Source organism: Tursiops truncatus, chromosome 4 (genome assembly GCF_011762595.2).
Source record: "Tursiops truncatus isolate mTurTru1 chromosome 4, mTurTru1.mat.Y, whole genome shotgun sequence".
NCBI lineage: Eukaryota > Metazoa > Chordata > Mammalia > Artiodactyla > Delphinidae > Tursiops > Tursiops truncatus.
In genome coordinates this window covers 40,221,654-40,245,694 of record NC_047037.1, presented here as the reverse complement: position 1 = coordinate 40,245,694, position 24,041 = coordinate 40,221,654, and the positions used below count along the sequence as shown (strand labels likewise).

General features: G+C 37.9%; 1 protein-coding gene across 2 annotated transcripts in view; it reads right to left on the bottom strand.

The window, feature by feature from the left end:
* Positions 1–24,041, bottom strand: part of PPM1L (protein phosphatase, Mg2+/Mn2+ dependent 1L) — a 334,733-nt gene that overhangs the window by 179,428 nt on the left and 131,264 nt on the right. Inside the window, exon 3 of one of the 2 annotated variants that reach the window (XM_073803863.1) lies at positions 5,567–5,670. The exons of the other annotated variant lie outside the window; for it this stretch is intronic. The gene's annotated coding sequence lies outside the window, so the exon portion shown is untranslated. The remainder of the gene's footprint in view (positions 1–5,566; positions 5,671–24,041) is intronic. 2 annotated transcript variants of the gene reach the window in all.

Here is a 24,041-nt window from a genome sequence, read left to right as displayed (position 1 = left end):
TCCCTACACTTACCTGGAATATAGAATTTATCTATTTTGCAACCTCATCATTTCACTTTTTGTACATTATCTCCTTCAAAACTCATTAATACAACCCTACTAGCTGTTGAGAGGCCAAGAACTCTGTGTACTCTTATTTGAACCTCTGATCTTCTTCCTCTTAAACATAGCCCAGGTATATCTCATCTATTTTGAAAAATTCATAAGTTTGCATAGAATATTCATATGTTATCCACAGAACATTTTAGCTACAGGACATCCCACTAAACATCTCATCTGTCCCCTGAAAACCTGTCTCATATTCAAGTTACCCCATCACAGCATATAATGCTGCCAAATACACATCTCAAAATGGTTATCAAATCCAACTTTTACAAAAGGAAACTCAGAGTTATTTATTTCACTATTCTTCATTTCCCACAGCCATTCTGTTTCCCAGTCACCCTCTCTCTCTACCGGAGGGTCCTGTACTACATTATAAAATCTTTTGGGAAGGAATCACTTATTATTTCACACTTTATCCCTCACAGTACCTAGAGCAGTGCCCTGAAGTTCACAAATTCTTAATAACTGTTGCATCAATTAGTCCATCAAGCTATCAAACAATCTGCTATAATTAACACTTCTTCAACAATTTCTATCTGACACACTTCAATCTGAGCAAATAACTCTCCAGCATGGATAGTCACATTGTTATGGAAGGTCACAGGAGACTCAGAGAAGTAAATTGGTAGAATGGGTGAAATTTCAGGTCTTAGTAGAGGAAAGGGAATGCCTTCACAGTCCCTCAGGCAAGTGCCTCTTGGTATCTTTTTCCCTACTTTTAAGAGTTTGCTCTCCTAGTGCAGAATCCTGTTAACGGAAGGCAGTTCCATGGTGGTATAAAGAGCACCAATCCTGAACAAGGCTTTGCTCTAAGTGCCTCAATTTCTCCCTCTGTGATTAATGGGTAGGGTTAAAAGTTAAGATAAGAGAAAGCTCTTTGAAAATGCAACACCAACAATTATAAAGGATTATTGCCTAACAAGTAAGAGGTGAGGAGGCATGTTTTTGCTCAGAAATGGCAAATAGATCCTACCCTGCATAATAATTTGCCTGACTGAAGCACGACTTTAGGAAAAGCTTAAGTGAGGTTTGTCCTTGGCCCAGGAGGGGGCTTGAAGACTAAATACCCCAGGTGATCTCTAAATTTCACTCAATTTTCAGGGTGTGTGATTCTAGCCTTAATAAAACCACACATCTTATGGCTTTGCACACATCATTATCCAGGTCTTCCCAAGCTTTTTAAATCACAACTATCCCTTCTCACTACTGCCCCTGATTTGACACAGATTAATCTCATAAACTGAGAAGTCTTTTCTACCAGCTTCTCTGCTTTCCTTCCTGAATGTAGAGATACAAACAACCCTCAGGGGTTCAAGACACCCCCTCCATCATCACAAGCAGCAGAATGGGTGCTGGGATGGGATTAAAGCCAAATGGTCCGCATGTTAGGAAGTGGGACAGACCATAGTTCTTGGTCCACTCTGCATGCCCCTTTTGGATTCTTCTGTTAGAGTCTATAGAGGTTGCCGATCCGCCTTTGAAATGCCTCCTCCCATGTGTAATAAGGCTGCCTCTTGCTTGGTAGGACCCCTGTCCTGTGAAGGCTTAGACTAGAAAGTAATGCTAGTGCACTCTTCTTTCTCTTCCCTGGGGTTTGTTTTCCCATACCACAGGGCAAGAACCTAGGATAAAAAGTAGAGGATTGGACCTAGTGAAAGGAGTGGAGCCCAGGGAGCCTTCTTTTAGTCAAAGTCATAGATGAGACGGATAAAATGAGTACTCACAAGTGGTAGAGGCCAACCCATCAGAGGTAGGCCTTCCACAGAGGGCTTTGGGATCAAAGTCCACCAATAATGAACAATGTCCATTTGCTAGGAAGGGCAACACTGCAGAACTCCCTGCAGAACCGACGGTAGTACTAGATGGCTGGGGTTGAGAGCTGGGGTCCTGCCTGGCCACCCCTCCAACTCTCTCCATTGGAAACATACAATACAACCTTACTCTAAATGTCATCACCCTAATAGTGAGATATACTCCTACTAATAACACACTCAATGACATTAATCTTTATTCAGATCCCTTACTTGCATTCTGCCAAACCTAAGAGAGAGGGAAAGGGTGAGGTTATTTGTATTAGAACAGTACAGGCATGGTAGGAAAATACCAATAAAAACCCTAGTCGTCCATGAAGCTACAGATGTACAACCCTGATACTCAACCATCACACATGACAGCTATTTTTTTTTCCTCATTATAAATGATTGGATGCTAATCTATCCTGTTTGGTCAATCTCTTTAACCTTCAACCTCTATAAAAATACCATAATGTTGAAGCACTTCACAGAGTAAGTTCAAATTTCAGCTCCTGAATCCCTGAGTTCAAAAAATGCCTTTTGAGTACCATAAGAAATGGCTCACCATAGAGTATATCATCCTGGTTACCTGCTGCAGCCTGCAACCAAGATGCAACATTAAATAACGTTATTTCATTTTCTTTGAAAAAACAAAAACAGAAGCACGAAAACCAAAAGGAACACATCATAAGAGCTCACTTAAGCACACGCGGTTGTTAAGAAAACTTCTAAACACACACACATAAAAAAATTAAATTAGATTTAGGAAACAACTGAGTTTAAAAAAAATAAAGATAGAAAAGTCATGGAATTAAACTGAAAGAAGCTTGGAAAGTTCCAAGTTTTGATTAGATTTTGAGATTGGGAATCCATAATAGAGAACCTTATTGTTCTTCCTACATGTTCAAGGTTTTAACAAAACAGCCGGATTCTTCTTTTATTTGTGGCTTGAAGGGGAAAATAGCTAATTTCCATGACAAGATTTGACACGACATGATGGGACCTATCATGACAAGAAATGGATTCTTCAGCCACACGCCCTTCTTTCTTCCCAGGACTAAGGGGTATTAACTAGGCCAGAGCACCACCTCAGCTACAGGGATCCCTTCATGGTTTTCAGAGAACCAGTTACTCCTGCAGGTGCTGAAGAACCCCCCACCTACCTCTATGGGCAGAATTTAGAGCTCCTGGGAAAAAAAGAGCTGATTTGCAAATTGCTATAAACAAAGCTCTTAATGTTGCATTGCTGACTTCTAGCACTCCCTCCCCTTGGCTTCTATGACAACTGCAGCTCTCTGATTTTCCTCCAAACTCTTTAATTTCTCCTTCTCTGTCTTCTTGATGGCCTTTGGTCCAACCTCTCTTTAAACAGTTCTCTCTTTAGCCATTTCTTCACCCTGAACTCTCTCCATGGGAGAGAACTCATTTATTCTCATGGTTTAAAAAAATCACCTTCAAGCTGATGTTCCCAGATTTCTATCCTGAGCCCAAGCAACTCCTGAGCTCCTAACTCCAATCGGTCTGATGAATATCTATATGAGACCAATGCTCCAACATCTCAAACTCAAGAAGTCTAAAATTGAACTTAACTTCCTTCCAGGGCCAGGTCTTTGCCCTCTATTGCCTGTTAGGTGACAGCAATCATCTCAAATGAAAATTAAGAAGCCCTCGCCACATCTATTATCAGCACCTATGATGTGTCATATCTGTGGTTCCCATGCCATAGCCTACATGCAAATCCCTCCTCATCCTTCCTTCTTACACTATTGCCAACAGCCTTTCTGCACCATTCTCTTACATCTCCAGCTGATCCCTTACTTTACCACTATTTACCTCCCTTTTCAAAAAAAAAAAAAAGTCCTTAGAGGCTATTTAGTAAATTTAAAGTTCTTAGCAAAGCACACAAGGACCTTAACAATCCAGCCTTATTCGCTCTTGCTGGACTAATCTTTTATCAAATGTTTCTGAGCACCCTTTACTCTTGTCATTGTTTGTACATATAAGGGTTCACCCACTTTCACATTTATACTTTTATTCATTTGTGCCTCTTTCATGCCATCCACTGAGCCCACAATGAATTCCCTCTCCTCACTGTAACACCATATTCACTGTTCAAGCCCCAGCTCAAATACCAACACCTTTGTGATCACTCTCGGAACTCTTGTAAAGGAGAGCAGAGAACCTAGACCTCTAACAGAGCACTTATGGGACTCTGCCCATCACTACAGTTAACTGTTCATGCATTTAACTGCCCTAGGTGGTGGTGAACTGTTTGAGAGCAAGGACTCTGTCTTGGTAATCATCATATTCCTACACTATTTATCTCCGTGCATTCACATTACGTAGGCAGGCCTCCATAAATATTTGGTGAGTAAATTTCATCAATCCTCTTTGATTCTCTGTTATGATTACGGTTTTTAAATATAAGGTATGCTTTTTAAAAAGGAAAGTAAGGTACCTTTTAAAAGGCAAGTGGATTACATATAGCCTCAACTTCTGTCAAGCAGACTTTCTTCCCCAAGTTTACGGGTGTTTACAAAATAGCTTACAAATAGTTTACAAAGAAACTGATAAACAACTATCCAACAAAAATTATTTGTTTGTATAAACATGACATCCATTTCTTATTGCTCCAATAAGAGCAAGAGTAACAAGGATCCATACTTCTTCTTTGTAAGTCATTTTAAGGTCAAACGTCCACAGTAAAAGCAATTCTTAGGTCATGACTTTCATCATAAATAGACCCTAATATAAACATGATCTAATACTCAGAAAAGAAAATTTAAGGCCAAGTTTCTTGAGTTGACTGTAACCATTAAGGGTCATTCAAGTATAAAGACTAGCAAAAAGTCAAAACTTTTTAAGGTAAACAGTGGATACATTCAAATAGGTTCATATTTCAAACGAGGACAATATAAAGAAATAAAAAGAGTTTCCTTCTTTGCTGAATATTCTCCTTTTGCCCCTCCAGAATCATCCTCCACCCTCTACAGTGCTCTGCCCTGAGATGCTGATCTGTACAGCCAGTGTCAACTGGACTCCCTGCCTCCTGGCCTCTCACTGAGTTTGACTAATGGGAAGTAGGAGATCAGAGGTTGAGAGGACAGGTAGGTTGAGACATTTATCTCCTTGGACAGCCCCCTGCCAGACCACAGACTGGCAGTGGCTCTGTTCCTGCTCTTGTTGAACAGTCCCCCTCTCATATCTTCAGCTCTTGCTGGTTTCCCGTAACACGATACCTCTTCCCCTTAAGGCTTAGGGGTATTAAGAGCTTCCCACTGTTGCTAGCCCAGAAGTCCTTCACCATCCCTTTTTGATTTCTCTTAACTCTGTCACACTTTTGTAAATGATCCTTCCATTAAACATAGTGACAATACTTGGAAAGGAATTTGGCAAGACAGTTTATGATGAAGATAATTGCATCTTAGCAATAAATACAGTAAAACAAAATATAATACACACATACCTAAGAGCAAAAACACTACACTACCAATTCAGAAGAATGAAGCACAGAACAAATGAAACTATAAACTTGAGAGAAAAAGAAGAAAGCATGCAGATACTTTTTAAATTTTTATGATCACCTCATGTCATAAAAAACCTTTTTATGATAATCCAACAAAGGCCCTCTTCTGAATGAACATATTAGAAAACTGGAATATACATACTCATCCTTGTCCACCTTTTCTCGAAGCTTCTTTAGCTGTTTATTTTGGCTGAACTTCAAGTTTTGAATTATGTTCTCAAAGTATTCGTCTTCCCTGTAGCTCAACTATATTAATTTAAAAGATTTGGGGAAAAATATTAAAACTGGTATCTTCAAAGTTTTTGCTAAATAATATTAAGAGATATTTTCTTAAATTCTATCACTTAATAAAGTTAACAGAGAACATTAAAACTTGCCAAAGAAAAGTTAAGTTCCAACTAGCTTAGTTCTATATTACAGATCACTGCTGCGCTGGCTAAATCACTACTTCAGTCTATTCTTTTGTAATTAATCAAATGAAACTAAATGTCAAATAAGCTTTTCTATATTGATATTAATCCTTACAGGACAGACAAGATAAAAGCATTCGTATTTAGTACCTACTATGTTATAAGAACACTGTTATAAGAACTTCATATATCACATATATCATATATGATACGATAACCTCCTAAATATTATTGCTTAATTATTCTTAGTTTTGATGTGATTTTTTTCTAAGTAGACTGGAATTAATGTTGATAAGAAAGTTTAATTTTCATCCTAAACTACTTATTTCTCATTATTTATATTTTTACAAAGCCCTGCTACTGTTCTAGTGTTATAACCCAAGATATTATCTCAAACCTGTCTTCCATCTCTGTTCTATGGAAGCTATGCTTTTGTTGCATCCAACTATGTATTATGTTATGTTCCCAACATACATAGACTCGTATGTGGCCCCAAAGAGTGCCCCCAGTAATCTCTACCTCCTGGTATTTATGCCCTTGTATAATCCCTCCCCTTGAATGTGGGCTGGACCAAGTGACTTGTTTCAAACGAATAGAATATGGCAAAAGTGATGCTTCTGGAGTTATAAAAACACTATGATGTCCATCTTGGGTACTCTGTCTTGCTCTCTTGCTTGCTTGCTCTGAAAGAAGCCAGTGCCATGTTGTAATCTGCTCTATGAAGGCCCATACAGCAAGGAATTGTGGGAAGCCTCCAGGCAACAGGCAGTGAGTAACTGAGGCCTTCAGTACAATAGTCCACAAGGAATTAAATTCTGCCAACAACCACATAAGTGAGCTTGGAAGTGGATCCTCCCCCAGACAAGCTTTCAGGTGAGGCTTCAACATCAGCCAACACTCTGACTGTAACCACATGAGAGATCTTGAATCAGAAGCACCCAGGTAAGTGGTGCCTGGATTCCTAAGCCAGCAAAACTGTGAGAAAATAAATCGTTGTAAATGGTTAAGTTGTAAACGTCTAGGATAATTTGTTATGCAACAATAACACAATACTAATACACATATATCACCAGATATGTAAGTCAGTTCTTTTTCGTTTTTTTAATCGATAGCCCTATAGACATACAATCTGCAGAAACTAATAGCGCCAAGGGAAGGATATAAAATTTTAAAACATCAGAACATATGGTCTTTCCTTAAAATTAGTATTAAGAAGCAGCAGGAAACAGAAAGAAATCTAGCTAAAATTAGGGATTATTCAATGAATAGAAGCCCAATAGGAACCCACTGAGAAATGAGAGGCTAAAACTGATTGATAAAGGAGAACTAGAACTAAGATTTTAAAAGGCTTAAATGAGAAATTAAAATGTAAAGCACTCAAATAAAGAGAAAATTGTCTTACAAATAATGTGATAGATTAAGAAGATTTAAAAATATGTTTTCTCTAGTTCTGTTTTTCCCATCAAAAAGCAATGGGAATAGGGTTAACCAATACTAGAATATTAAGAACAGAAAGCTGTTCTTGAAGGGAACCAGGTCTAAGAAAGAGAAAGAATGAAAGATAATAAAAAAAGCTACATAGATTCCAATCTGTAGATTTGATGACTTGCTCTTAGGATACTAAAAGAAGATGCATAAGTCTCTTGATGACCACTTGTCATAATTGTTTAAAACAAAGTATCTGTAATGTATATAAATTATAAATATGACTGTGGTTTTGAGTATGACTATTAAAAGAAGGTAATCCTATAAGTTACTGATTTGTAAACTTAATTTCAATGATGGGGGAAGGGGGAGGAGTCACAAAAAAACTAGGAAAATAAAATAGAGTTCTTGGAACTATTAAATGGGCACTCAAGTGACTGGAAGGTCAATATTCCACATTTATCAATGAATCAGTGTCAGCCTGTAAGAACACAATGGTCCAAGGTGAACAGGATTCAGTTTGGAGTGTAATGAGATTGAGAATGACTGATGGACAGGTCATGCTCTTTATAGTTGGAGTGGTAGGGTCACAATGAGAACACTTATTCAGAAAGACATTGTTGTATATTAGAACTAGAAGGAAAATGAGAAAAGAAATTCAGTAGAGTAACCTTATATGAAGTTAGATTAGCAAATCACACAGTCAAAATTACCCTTAAGATCCTTAGAAAGGGTCATGGAAATACAGAGAGTAACATCTCTGTGAGTCTAACTCAGCCAGTCTTTCCTCCAGCACTGGGACAGACCTTTATTTTTCTGCTGTGAATGAGATGAAGTTGCAGCATGCTGCACAAAATCACATATCTTTCAACACCAAAATCACACCCATCACAGCAAGAGGCTCACAACTTAAGAGGCATTAGGAAAGCAAGATGACTGAGGAACAGCAGGGTCACGTCTCACATCACGTGAAAGATGATGTCTGTCTGTCTCTCTCCTGTCTCTATCTCAGTCTCTCTCTCTCTCTCCTCTCCCTCCCTCTGTTTCCTTCTCTCCCTTTCTCCCTCTCTCTCTCCACTCCCATAATATCATGTGCACATGACAATAAGCTACTGTAGTTGAACACAGTGGAAAAGATCTAGTTATAATGGCAGCTGATAGCAATGTAGCACTGATATTTTTAAAAGATAAGGTCAGTAAGAATTTGGCCCAATGACTCAAGCTCACCTTCCCAATGCAATAGATCATAGTCTTCCCCTTATCATCTTTCCCTCTTCTACACTAGGATTATACTAAGTACCCTACAACAGAGGATAGACACACCAAGGGGATGGAAACAACACTTCTCTAAAAGTCAAGAGACCTGGGCTCTAGATTGGTTCTACCCTACACTAGTTGTGTGAACAGAAACATGTCCCAAGACTTTTCTTGGTCTCAGCTTTCTCTTTTTAGAAACATAAGTATATTATCCTAGACAATAATCTCTCTAAGGTAATTTTCAGCTCTGGATTATGTCTTTATTTCCCATATATCATGTTTTGAATTCTTTTTTTTTCCTAGTACATAATGAATCTCTTGTGAAGTGTTATAGCCTAATGCTTAAGAGCTTGGGCTCTGAAGTCCAATAAATCTGGGTTCAAATCCCAGTGCTGTCACTTTCTAACTGTGACAGTGTGCACGGTTGCTAACCTCTCTGAACTTCTGTTTCCCCTTCTAAAATGGGGACAATAATATCCCTTTTGCAATAGGATTGCTATGAAGACAAACCAGATAATATATATAAATCACCTACTACAGTGTCTTGTAAACTCTAAATAAATGTTATTACTGATGATGATGTTGTTACTAGAATAAAAATGTATTAAATGTCTGGTTAAAATGATGCCCCAGGCCTTACCTAAAGAACAGGAGAATAGGAAGCAAATGGTTCCTAGGATATCAAACCAACACCCTTGCTTCATTAGCTACTTGTGCCAATCCACAAAGCTTTCCAAATCAAATCCTGTGCAAGGTATCATGTCTATTCTGGCTTCATAGTCTAGGATAGGTTTCCAAAATATGGATAGTGGTCTGTGCTTAAATGGAAGTAGAAAACCTGTTTAAAACTGAGATTATTTGCATGTATGAGAAAAAGTCAAAGAAGGTTATCTGGGGTTTTATTCTGCTATAACAATCACACATACCCCTCTTATCAACTTTTCTTTTATTAAGTTTAAAAGGTATATTTTAAAAGGGAGAGGAAAAAAGAGGTGAAATACCTAGAATTAAAATTCTGCTAATAGAAAGGTTGAGGACAAGAATTTACATGCCATACAAGAGAGTTAATTAAAAACACATTATTTAAAAGGTATTATGATTTTTCAAAACCATAATTAGCATGTCTATTTTAGTTAGCTTCTGTCCATCAAAGAGAAATTTAATCCCAAAACACAGAACTACTTCAAATTCAAAAAATGTAACTTAGTGACACTGAAATGAATAGTTTTTTTTAAAGCCTGTTCTTCTAATAGATATTAACCTAAGAAAACCCTGCTCTTACATGGTATGTACTATATATCCAGTTTGTATAAGAAAATGGATTCATTTGGCTGATAAATTGCTTTAGCTGATGAGTTTTCCATTCATATCAATTTCTGGAACACTCTGAGTTTCCACTGTTCTTACTATTCGCTCCAAGTAGCATTGTATTTCAGTATATTTTATCCACAGCTTGTGCTACCCTAAATCTCAATGGATTTTTGTCCTCAAACGCCATGTTCTTGATTTTTGTTGCTGTTGTTGACTTTCACTTCACCACAGCTACTGGAAAATAAATATGACTTCAAAGGAAAATAAAGATGAAATCAAATAAATGTCTTAAACACTTATCTTGATTTGTCTTACCTTTGAAGGTAAGATAGGGCTCAGTAAAAAGTAACTGCTAGAGGACCTTGGTTCCCTAGTCTGATTCTAAGGTCCCCCAAAAAGGTTTTATTTGCCAGTACAGGGTACCTAGAACTAAGAATAAATAGCAATGGGGTGTGACAAACAAAAGAGCAAAATAACCACAAGACAATTTTTAACTAATTAACAGTTTTAAATAATTAATATTAATTACCTTTGGATAATTAAAAGGAAAACAGAACAAAAACATCAACAAAAGTCTTCCATGAGTAATTTTTACAATTTGTCAGTTTGTTGACCAGAAAATCTGAGCATGTATCGTTCCTGCAGATAGAGTTCTGAATCTAGAAGACCTGATTCTACTTCTGACACTACCTTCATAGCCTTTAAACATTTATTTAAGTTTAATGCCTCACATTCCTTTGAACCTCTGATCAATCAGACAGAGTAAAAAGATAGAAAATATCCCCTTCCTATAATACATATATAGTAAAGACTTTCAAACAGAGCAAAGAACGGAGAGGAACACTACAGATATTAAATTTCAAGTTAAGGACCACTTCCTACAGAATAGTGGTCCTCAAATTTTAGCATGCATCAGAATCACCTGGAGGACTTCTTGAACGAAGAAGACACCCTCCCCAAGTTAAATTTGTCTCCTAACAATTTCCAGGTGATGCTGATGTAGCTAGTCAGGGGACCACACTCTGAAAACACTGTTTTAGAATTCGGGATGGTATGCCACATCCACTATCCCCACTGTCGCCCTACCCAGGAGGGTTGGGGTAGATAACCAACAGCCAAACAAATTCTAATCCATTCACATAATACCCAGTTATCTTTCTCTCTGGCTTTCATTCATTCACTACAAAACAATCTTATAATACCCGAGAGATCCTTTCATTATAAAGTGAAAGATAGAGCCTTTCATTATCCATCTTTCCTATAAACTCTAAGCAACAAGTTTCTTAATAAAGCTCATTAGCTTTTGGTAAGCAGCCTCTCTTTTATCCATTACTGTCAGTTCAAAAATCTCACGAAAATTTATACATGGTGCCTATCTTTCCTTTTCTGAATTTAGTAATGCCAAATGCTGCAATACTTAAATACCAAGACAATTTGTAAACATGGGTAGTTTTCACATTATTTTATACAAACTTGTGTATTTTGCTTAACCATATATTATATCAAAGACACTTAACTGCTCCCCTTCAATTCCATATATTTTTTTCTGATATACAAGTAATAGGAGAGAATTCTGATAAAATGGCAGAGTAGGAGCACCAGGAATCGGGCTCTTCACCTATACAATAATTGCACCACCAGAATCTGTCTGATATAATAACTATTTTGGAACTCCAGACTCTGTTGAAGGATTGTAATTTCTAGAGGAAGACTTGTAGAATCAATTTCAGCTCTTAACATAGTAACACTTGCCCATCTCTCACCCCAGTCCCATGGCAGGCAGCTGTACACCTGTTCCTGAAACAGCTTACACACAGCTTGTGGGAGTTAGGGTGAGAAAAAAGAACCTTGTCTTCCAAATATTGGGGATCTGTGGACTGATTGCTGATTGCTGCTTAAGATCACAGAGGTGCAGACAAAAAGTTGGGCAGCCATTGTTGTTGCATCTCTCCCCATTCTTGTAAGCCACTCCCCCTCCAGCAGAAGTGACCTTTGGGGGGATTTAAAGGGCTAGCAACCTTTCCCCCCTTCATTTTTAACTTTTTCCTCTTTTGGAAGCCAGACATTAAGAACTAGGGCATTAAAAAACATAGGGAAAATTAGAAAGTGACTGCACATGCCCAGGGAGAGGCTCAGAAAAGACCTAAGAAGACATTACGTTTATATCTCCTGATGATCCTTGGCAAAGAGACAGCCTACAACTATCAAACAAAACAATAACAAAAAACAGCAAACTCTTGGGAAAAGGGAGAATCTGATTTGAGTTACCACATTATTAGGTTCAGATGTCCAGTGTTCAACAACAACAACAAACAACAAAAATCACAAGGCATTCAAAGAAATAGGAAAATACGGCCCATTTAAAGGAAAAAATAATAACAAATCAATAGAAACTGAACCTGAAAGAAACCTAACGGAAGATATACTAGATAAAGACTTGAAAACAACTGTCTTAAAGATGCTTAAAGAACTAAAGGAAGATGTGAAGAAAGTCAAGAAAAGGCTGTGTGAATAAAATGGAAATATCGATAAAGAGACAGAAAACCTAAAAAGAAACCAAAAAGAAATTCAGTAGCTAAAAAGTACAACAATCAAAATGAAAAATTCACTAGAGGGATTCAAAAGGCAGGTTTGAGCAGGCAGAGAAAAGAATTACTGATCCTGATGACAGGACAATGAAAATTATTTAGATGAGGAAGAGAAAGAAAAAAGATTACAGAAAAGTGAACAGAGCCTAAGGGACCTGTAGGATACCATCAAGTGGAACAACATATGCATCATGGGAGTTTCAGAAGTAGAAGAGAGAGAGAGAAAGGGGCAGAGAGAATATTTGAAGAAATAATAGCTCAAATTTTCCCAAATTTGATGAAAGACATGAATATAATCAGCCAAGGAACCCAAGAAACTCCAAGTAAGATGAACTCAAAGAGACACACACTGAAACACATTTTAATCAAACTTCAGTAAGACAAAGACAAGAGGAGAATCTTGAAAGAAGCAAGAGAGAAGTAAGTTATCACATACAAGGGATTTTACTACACTTTTTTCTTTTTTTTTTTTTTCTTTTGCAGTATGCAGGCCTCTCACTGCTGTGGCCTCTCCCATTGCGGAGCACAGGCTCTGGACGCGCAGGCTCAGCGGCCATGGCTCACGGGCCCAGCCGCTCCGCGCCATGTGGGATCCTCCCGGACCGGGGCACGAACCCGTGTCCCCTGCATCGGCAGGTGGAGTCTCAACCACTGTGCCACCAGGGAAGCCCTTACTACAATTTTTTTAAAAAAGGTAAAAAAGTAATAGACATTCATATTAAAAAATTTAAGAAACACAAAAACATATAAAACAGTCAGTCAAAACCAACTATAATCCCTCCACCTGAAAATAGCTACTGTGAACTTTTTGACATATTCCCTTCCAGTCATTTTCAATGCATACAAATAACATTTTATATTAATTTTTGCCTACCTAACAAACTGTAAGAATTTTAAATATTCTTTTAGAATGACTTAATAACTTCATAATATTTTATCATATGGATGAGCCGTAATTTAACAGCACACAATAAAACCCATAGAGAAGTAGAGCTTTAGCCTTGGTACACATAGGAAAAGTGTTTTATTCATGCATTGCTTTTGAAGAGGGTCTTTGCAATACCTTTGTAAACCACATAGCTGCCTGACACACTATAATAATGGTTGGAGTTCATTTTTGCACTGACATCGACCATTGCTTATCCACAGTAGGTTCATCCAAGACAATTTTCTTCTTCCCTCCAAATCAGGGCAAAGATGGAAACAAGGCCTGGCTAATTAAATGGATGAATGGATGAGTGGATGGATGATGGATGGATATATGGAATTTGATAAAGATAAACATAAGTATAGGTATGAATATAAATATATACCAATAGCATACATATATATTTTATAGTGTTATATATCTAGCCGTAATTCCTAGTATATTATAATTTCTCTTTGACTTGCTGTCTCTCCCATTAAAATATAAACTCCTACAGAACAAGTGGCATATCTTATCCTTATTTATCCTCCCCCACCACATATACCTAACATGTGCCTGATATATGGTAAACGCTTAATAAATGTTTAGTGAATTAAAAAATGATAATCAAAGTAATAGAAAATATCACCCTTAAAAACAATGGCTATGGGGCTTCCCTGGTGGCACAGTGGTTGAGAATCGACCTGCCAGTGCCAGGGACACAGGTTCAAGCCCTGGTCCAGGAAGATCCCACATGCCGCAGAGCAACTAAGCCCATGTGCCACAACTACTGAGCCTGCGCTCTAGAGCCCGTGAGCCACAACTACTGAAGCCCGCATGCCTAGAGCCTGTGCTCTGCAACAAGAGAAGCCACTGCAATGAGAAGCCCGCGCACGGCAACAAAGAGTAGCCCCCGCTCACTGCAACTAGAAAAAAGCCCGCGCACAGCAAAAAAGACCCAATGCAGCCAAAAATAAATAAATAAATTTATTTATTTTTAAAAAATAGCTACCATTTATTAAATATCTACTAAGATGGTTAAATTTTATATGCCAACTTGACTAGGTTATGGTGCTCAGTTGTCTGGTCAAACGCTAGTCTAGATGCCACTGTGAAAATATTTTGTAGATGTGATTAACATCACAATCAGTTGACTTTAAGTAAAGAAAATTACTCTCAATAATGTGGTGGGCCTCATCTAATCAGCTGAAGGCCTAAAGAGCATACACAATTTCCCCAGAGAAGAAGGAATTCTTTCCCAAGACAACATAGAAATCCTGCTTAAGTTTCCAGGCTGCTGGCCTGTTCTACAGATTTTGGACTTTCCAGCCCCCATAATCACATGAGTCAATTCCTTAAAATTAGTCTCAATAAACACACACACACACACACACACACACACACACACACACACACACACACTCCTATTGATTCTGCTTCTCTAGAGAACCCAACACGCCTACTATTTCGTACCTTACCTTAGGCAATGAATTTCATATACATTGTTTCCAATCTTCACAACAGTCTAACAAGGTGGGTATATTATTCACCTTTTTACAGATGTGTAAGACTTAGAAAGGTTAATAGAAAGGTTAATTAACTTGTCCAATGTCCGACAAGTGAGTTCACAGATAGCAGGGATGAATCCAAACTCCAGTTGTCTGATTCCAGAATCCATGCCCTTTCTTTCATGATTTCTCTCTTTTCAGAGCAAGTGAAATGTTATCTAAAGCCCCTCAGTTCTCTAACTTTGCAGACTCTGGTATTCAGTGTTAGCCTAGCAACGTAAAAGCCTTAAATGGTATATACATGAAGGGCAGAAGAGGAAGGAGCATCAACAAGTAACACAGGAGAGATGCAACTCAAGGTTATCCACACAAATACAAAAATGTCTTCTGCATCGGATGACTGAATCTAAAAATGTTGGAAAAGAAACTAAATGTGTAAAAAAGTAAATAAATAAAATTCTTTTTTTAAAAAAAGAGCTGTCTCCTTCCAAACTTCATTTTTAGGACATGCTAATTTCATCTTCAGAAAAATCACAAAGCATGCAAAAAATTACTATTTAAATTCTTGGAATCACAAAACGGTTTGAGTGTGAACTGTCTCCAGAAATCTAGCCAATGCAGAACACTGGCTATGTATATATATATATATATGTGTGTGTGTGTGTGTGTGCGCGCGTGTATATATACACAAACACACACATACATATACATATATACACACATATACACACACACAAACACAATAACAACAAAGATGGAAAGGTAAAATAGGTGTCACAAATAGGTACAATTCACATACTATGTGAACTATATGAACTGTTCTAACAGTGCCTTTCAAGCTCTCTTATCACCATTTTTTTCTATAGTCCCCGGAAAATGAAGGAAAATGTTATCTTTATAACATTTCTGAAGAGCTGCCTTTCCTTCTTTTTTCCTGTACCCGTGTTCCTTACCCTGAATTTTCTAAGATATTATCGGGGAAATACCTAAGATGGTTTTGGAGTATGAAACAAGAAGATTAAAATACTCTACTCCTAAGAGATACCACCTAGGAACTATGTTTCTACCATTCCTAACAACTGTGTTTCTGCTATATATTCATAGCAATGGTTTCAAATTCCAGGGTTGGGGAATTCTTGCAAAAGGTTCTGAAAATCCATGCACACCACCAAACATTGTCATTAGACTTAACAAATTAAAACAAACATACACACTCTGAGAAATATTTAGTTTTTCAAATGCATAGATATGTTTGGAATTGGTTAAATCCAAACACATTTTATGTATTTCTCTTTTAAAGATTCAGAATTGAGCTATACATTTACCTCCCATCCTTCTAAGAAATCCTATGAAAATAAGACAATAATTATAAGCATAAATATAGCATTGAAAAATCAATTCTGAGGAAATTTTTGGAAAATATGAGTAAATGAGATCAAACTTATCTAAAACAAGCACAGAAGAGTTTCCTCACACCCTATGAAATAAGATGAACAGTTTTCCACAAAAGATTCTTAAAAACTGGTCTGATCGGAGTTCTAAGAAAAAAAAAGGACATAAAATTTTACACTAGTCATGATAAAAATCACTTTTCAATGATGCACAGACATCCACAATATGTATTAAGGAACTACAACTCATGAGACACGGTCCAAGCACTGGAAATAAGGTGACCTATGAGCAGAGACCAGAAGGAAGTGAAATCTGGGGGAAAGCACTCAGGCGGAAGGAAGAGCAAGTGCAAAGGCCTGGGAATAAATATTGATATATGCTTGCTGTGAAAGAACAACAACAAGGAGATCAGTGTGACTAGAGATGACTGCGTGAGGAGGAGAGTTTTAGGGGAAGATGAGTTTAGAGTCGGGTAGGTACAGATCTTGTAGCCCATTACAAGGATGTCGACTTCTAGTGGAAGTGGATGCTGACTGGCTGCTGTGGAGAATGGGCTGTAGAGGGCCAAAGGTCGAAGAAGGGAAACAGCTAGGAGGCTATGCAAAAATAGCCATAGATGGTAGTGGCTTAGACTAGGTGGTGTAATCAAGGAGGTGTCTAACTGTAGATATATTCTGGAAGGTAGAGCCTACAAGACTTTCCAATGAATTTGATAACCTCAAGGTTTTGGGGCTTTTTTTTTAACATCTTTATTGGAGATAATTGCTTTACAATGGTGTGTTAGTTTCTGCTTTATAACAAAGTGAATCAGTTATACATATACATATATCCCCATATCTCCTCCCTCTTGCATCTCCCTCCAACCCTCCCTATCCCACCCCTCTAGGTGGACACAAAGCACTGAGCTGATCTCCCTGTGCTATGCAGCTGCTTCCCACTAGCTATCTATTTTACATTTGGTAGTGTATATAAGTCCACGCCACTCTCTCACTTCGTCCCAGCTTACCCTTCCCCCTCCCCGTGTCAAGTCCATTCTCTACATCTGTGTCTTTATTCCTGTCCTGCTGCTAGGTTCTTCAGAACCATTTTTTTTTTGTTTTAGATTCCATATATATGTGTTAGCATACGGTATTTGTTTTTCTCTTTCTGACTTACTTCACTCTGTATAACAGACTCTAGGTCCATCCACCTCACTACAAATAACTCAATTTCGTTTCTTTTTATGGCTGAGTAATATTCCATTGTATATATGTGCCACATCTTCTTTATCCATTCATCTGTTGATGGACACTTAAGTTGCCTCCATGTCCTGGCTATTGTAAATAGAGCTGCAATGAACGTTGTGGTACATGACTCTGAATTATGGTTTTCTCAGGGTATATGCCCAGTAGTGGGATTGCTGGGTCATATGGTAGGTCTATTTTTAGTTTTCTAAGGAACCTCCATACTGTTCTCCATAGTGGCTGTATCAATTTACATTCCCACCAACAGTGCAAGAGGGTTCCCTTTTCTCCACACCCTCTCCAGCATTTATTGTTTCTAGATTTTTTGATGATGGCCATTCTGACTGGTGTGAGGTGATACCTCACTGCAGTTTTGATTTGCATTTCTCTAATGATTAGTGATGTTGAGCATCCTTTCATGTGTTTGTTGGAAATCTGTATAACTTCTTTGGGGAAATGTCTATTTAGGTCTTCTGCCCATTTTTGGATTGGGTTGTTTGGTTTTTTGATATTGAGCTGCATGAGCTGCTTGTAAATTTTGGAGATTAATCCTTTGTCTGTTGCTTCATTTGCAAATATTTTCTCCGATTCTGAGTGTTGTCTTTTCGTTTTGTTTATGTTTTCCTTTGCTGTGCAGAAGCTTTTAAGTTTAATTAGGTCCCATTTGTTTATTTTTGTTTTTATTTCCATTTCTCTAGGAGGTGAGTCAAAAAGGATCTTGCTGTGATTTATGTCATAGAGTGTTCTGCCTATGTTTTCCTCTAAGAGTTTTACAGTGTCTGGCCTTATACCATGTTCTTGGATTGGAAGAATCAACATTGTGAAAATGACTATACTACCCAAAGCAATCTACAGATTCAATGCAATCCCTATCAAACTACCAATGGCATTTTTCACAGAACTAAAACAAAAAATTACACAATTTGTATGGAAACACAAAAGACCCCGAATAGCCAAAGCAGTCTTGAGAACGAAAAACGGAGCTGGAGGGATCAGGCTCCCAGACTTCAGACTATACTAAAAGCTACAATAATCAAGACGGTATGGTACTGGCACAAAAACAGAAATATAGATCAATGGAAGAGGATAGAAATCCCAGAGATAAACCCACGCACATCTGGTCACCTTATCTTTGATAAAGGAGGCAAGAATATACAATGGAGAAAAGACAGTCTCTTCAATAAGTGGTGCTGGGAAAACTGGACAGCTACGTGTAAAAGAATGAAATTAGAACACTTCCTAACACCATACACAAAAATAAACTCAAAATGGATTAAAGACCTAAATGTAAAACCTCAGGTTTTATTTTGCCTGATGAACTGGATAACTCCAATGTTTTTTGGCTCGAGCACTGGAATGTTAGATTTGCCACTTAATAAAATGAGTAATACATAGGAAAGTTCAAGTTTTCAGTCTGGGGGCATGTTATGTTTGAGATATCAAGTATACAATGGGAGATGGGCATTCACAGGAGAGGCTGAGCTAAAGAGGTAAACTTTGGGTTTATATGGATGACATTGACAGCCATGAACCTGGATGAGATCACCTAAGGAATGAGAGTAAACAGAAAAAAAGAGAGTTGAGGAATGAGCCCTGGGACATCTCAGTATAAAAAGACTGGGGAGATGAAGAAAAACTAGCAAAGAAGTAATATCCAGTAAGCTTAAAGGAGAATCAAAAGAAAGAGGCATGCATCTTAGAAGCCAAATGAAATGAGAAAGCGATCATTTGTCAGTTGCTAGAGAGAGCTTAAGTAAGCTGCACAAAAAGAATTAATTGCAAGGTATAGCGATATCAAAGTCACTGGTGATACCAATGATACTGTCTACTCGTTTATCCCTTGTGGAAAAATTACTTGAGGGAATGCTGCAGCCAAATGACAAATTAATCGAAATTTAAAACTCAAGAAGCCTTCCTTGGTGGCACAGTGGTTAAGAATCCGCCTGCCAGAGCTTCCCTGGTGGCACAGTGGTTGAGAGTCCGCCTGCCGATGCAGGGGACACGGGTTCGTGCCCTGGTCCAGGAAGATCCCACATGCCGCGGAGCGGCTGGGCCCGTGAGCCCTGGCCGCTGAGCCTGCGCTTCCGCAGCCTGTGCTCCACAACGGGAGACGCCACAACAGTGAGAGGCCCGCATACCGCAAAAAAAAAAAAAAAAAAAAACCAAAGAAAAAAAGAATCTGCCTGCCAATGCTGGGGGCACAGGTTTGAGCCCTGGTCCGGGAAGATCCCACATGCCATGGAGCAACTAAGCCCGTACGCCACAACTATTGATTCTGCGCTCTAGAGCCTGCGAGCCCCAACTACTGAGCCCGCAGGCCACAACTACTGAAGCCCTTGCACTTAGAGCCCGTGCTCTGCAACAAGAGAAGCCACCTCAATGAGAAGCCCACACACCGCAACGAAGAGTAGCCCCCAATCACCGCATCTAGAGAAAGCCCACGCACAGCAACGAAGACCCAACACAGCCAAAAATTAATTAATTAATTCTTAAAAATAAAACTCAAGAAATGGATGTTATAACAGGTATGAAATAGTTGTGAGCAATGAATCCAATTCAAAGTTAAATATATGTAATTATTATACTGTAGCTGTAAACGTTTATATAATTTAAAATAAAAAAAAATTTTAAAGAAGAAAAAACAGAGACATATAGGTTAAATACACCTGTATGTATAGTGATGTGGAAATAAAATTTAAGATTATTTCTATAAAATATTTGAAGTTTTGCAGAAAGGGGGCAAGAAGATAAATTAAAGCATGCTAAATATATGTTCATTTAGAGGTTACAGATATTTTTTATTTTGATATTTATAAAGTATATATGTATTGATTAAAAGCCCACCACTAGTAGAAAAGTAAAAGAATATATAATTTTCAAGCATTTTAAAAGAAATTAATAAAGAGAAAAGGGAGCTAAAATAAAGCACACCGAAAAAGTATCAGAAAACACAAATAAAATGGTAGGCATTAGACCTATCATATCAGTAATCAAAACAAATGTTAATTGGTTAAATTTTTTAAAAGACCATCTGACTGAGTAGAGAGCTGTTAATATAAAAGGCAACCCTAAAACCAAATAACACAAAAGGTGGCCACAATGTATCTGGTATACAAACAGATTAACTATGACAATATTCATAATACTGTAAATTTAAAGCAAAATAAAATTAAGTGGAGCAAAGATAGATATTTTACTCTGATAACAGGTATAATCTAAGAAGATATAATAATCACAAAATCAGAATAATCCAATTAATAAACCTGATTAATAAACAAGTTTGTACTTTTGACTCTTTAGAAAATTCATCTACATTTGAATATTCTTTTCAAATATCCATGGAACATTTCCAAAAATTGATCATTTAATAAGCCACATAGAAAACTTTAATAAATTCCTAAACTAAGAATGGTTCAGTGAAGTTCTCTGACCCAAAGACATACAAATCAAAACTGCTAAACAGATAACAAAAATTCTAACCGAATAAAGATTTTGATACTAGAAAATAAGTCAGGAGCCACTGAGAAAAATTTAATTCAAACTATTTGAAATTAATAATAAAAACATTATACTCTCAAATCTAAGGAAAGCAGCCAAAGCTATACTCAAGGGGAAGCTAATTCCTTGGTCTGAAATGTGTCTCCTTTCATTCTTTGTAGTTTGAAATCCAATTCATTAAATGCCTCCGCTTATCAGCAAAACAGTTCTAGACCTTCTATTTGACATTAATTTTCCTAACTCTGTACTTCTCAAGCACCTTTTAAAAAAATCACTTAATTTCACATTTATATCATTCTGCTTGGCTTTACAGACACTTGAGTTCATGTCCACCTCAACCCAGTGGACTGCCTGCTACTACAGTAGAGGGACCATGCTCTTATCATACTTCTACCAACTCAGGGCACAGCACAGTTGGAGTCACTGTCTCTAATGGTAAGAGCATAGGTTTGGAAGGTCAGGTAGACCTAGGTTAGAATCCTAGCCCTGCTATTTTCCAGCTGTGTGACTTGGGGCAACATGCTTAACCCTCTAGGCCTCCTTTCTCACTTGTAAGTGGAACTAGTATCATCTATTTAGCAGGTTTACAGAATAAAACACCAAGCACGACATCTGAAACATATCCAGTGCTAGATAAAGGGAAGCTACGGGGAACACTGAGAAGTTAGATGAATAAAGGAAAAACCTAAGGGATAGATGAATAGTGGAAAACCATGGCTACTGGAGCCAAGCATACCTATCAAATCTGGTTCGACCAGTTACTTAACATCTCTGAGTCTCCTTCCGCACATCTCTAATTCTGTACAGTTGTTGTAAAGATTAGAAACTGGAAATACAAGACACTTAGTAGGGAGTCCGGCATATATTAAGTGCACATAAATAGTAGCTCTTGTCATCACTCCCATATTGCCTCAATTATAGGTCTTCATCAATGTCTGCTGAATTGAATTAGAACTGTACTGTCAGAATCTCACCTGGGTTTTCCTGGTCCCCTGATAACCCAACAAGGACGAGAAATGAGAGCAAGCTATCAATTTAGTGAGGCAAGTCCTCAAAACTCTGCCCCAGTATGTGACTGTGGTTCAACAGGGGTCAGAGTAACTGAGGCCTCGGGATTAAAAAACAATCTCAGATGAGGTTGTCTTGCTGAATAATTTGTTAGGAATCCTTTTCATGAAGTTAGATCATTAAAATTGGCACCAGAGCAATCTCTGAGAGAGCCCTAGGCAGGTCTCACTCCTCATTAATATAAATTAAATTCCTCAGGAGACACTGAGTCTTCCCACCTGACAAACAGTGTTGACATTTTGCTGGATTTCCCTCTGACCTTTCTGGACTTAAGAAATATCTCCAAATATTAGCTATGAATAAGCTATTATTTTGGTTTTTACTTCACCACTATCCCTGAGAGTAAAGCAATTTTGTCTACACTTTGTTTTTTAGAATGACCCTTCATTTAATGTGTCACCTTCCTATTATGCTTACACACGAGGTCCTGAATGCCAAAAGAGGAGCAAGCGTGAAGGGAACGATAATTCTGAGGCATTTTCTTTATTGGAGATCTTTTTTCCTCCATTAAGTAAAGACAGGTGATTTCTTTTCTTCCTTAAAAGTCAAAGCTAAAAAATCTTTCACTTGGTTTCCCAAATCCTAGAAATATTAAAGGTATTAAAATATCACTGTTACTCCATTTTGTTGGTACTAATGGATTTCATTAAATTACACAGTTGTAAAATGTTAAGGGGGAGAAAGATTCTTGCTAAGTGAGTGATTGGGTGGAGGTGGGATGCTGAAAATATTGTTATTAAAATATGCAAAGATGAATGTTCACCAGGGATAGTGCAGACTGGAGCTCTTAGCTCTGCCATTTCCCTGTACCCAGCTGTCAGTCTATCTAATTATCACAGTGCCATTCTAGCAGATGAATTTTGATGAATTATAGAGTCTTAGAGTCAGAGGGATCTTTGAGATCACCTAATATAACCCACATATTCCAAATCAGGAAAATGAAGTCTGGAGAGGAGAAGTCATTTGCTCAAAGCTTTAAAGCTCATTAGCTGTCAGAGCCAATGCCAACGTTGAGCTCTCTTGGTCTCTTTGCTCCATTCCACATTCCTTTATATTAGGATGAAGGTAAAGACCACCTCCACTCCAGAGGTGCATGGTGGGGTCATTGCAGAAGACTAAGAAAAGCAAACAGGGACTATCTAGTCAGAGACTTCAGAGGCATCATCTGATAATGAATCTCTACAAAAGTCAATAAAAATAGAAACGTCAGCCATTCACTGTGACTAGACTAGTAATCATCACACGTATAAGAGGTGTTAACAGTCAAAGAAAGGGTGCGCATAAAGCTACACTCATTGTGAGCACCCAACGGTTAAAACACAAAAAATAAAGCACTCTTTCTACTTGGTCATGGAGCCATCTGATTATCTAAAATTTCGAAATGACCTAATAAGGCTGGACAAGACCATAATGAAGTTATGCCCATTAATGTCAACTTGAGTTATGATTCTGTCAAAATTTCCTTCATAACTCCAGACAAAGCTATCAGAAACACAAGGCTCTCAGCCAATAAATATCTTTTCTTTTTGACCATAATATTGTAAAGAATGATTTTTGTCATTTTAAAACACTCTGGTAGTGGAAAATGAAATGTGAAGCATCATTGCTCACAACGGCTCCTATACTTACTTTTTAAAGGGGGTAGGAAGGTTACCATCTTGAACATGTCATCAATCTTCAAGATAACACATTTTTATCCTAAGAATTGATTTCCGATGAGTAAATGGAAGTAAAGTTCCTTTTAAAAAATAAATATAGGGCTTCCCTGGTGGCGCAGTGGTTGAGAGTCCGCCTGCCAGTGTAGGGGACACGGGTTCGTGCCCTGGTCCGGGAAGATCCCACATGCCGCGGAGCGGCTGGGCCCGTGAGCCATGGCCACTGAGCCTGCACGTCCAGAGCCTGTGCTCCGCAACGGGAGAGGCCACAGCAGTGAAAGGCCCACGTACCGCAAAAAAAAATAATAATAAATAAATAATTTTTGAGGAATTATTTGCCCAAGATTCAAATGTATCTTTGAAAACTTAAATATG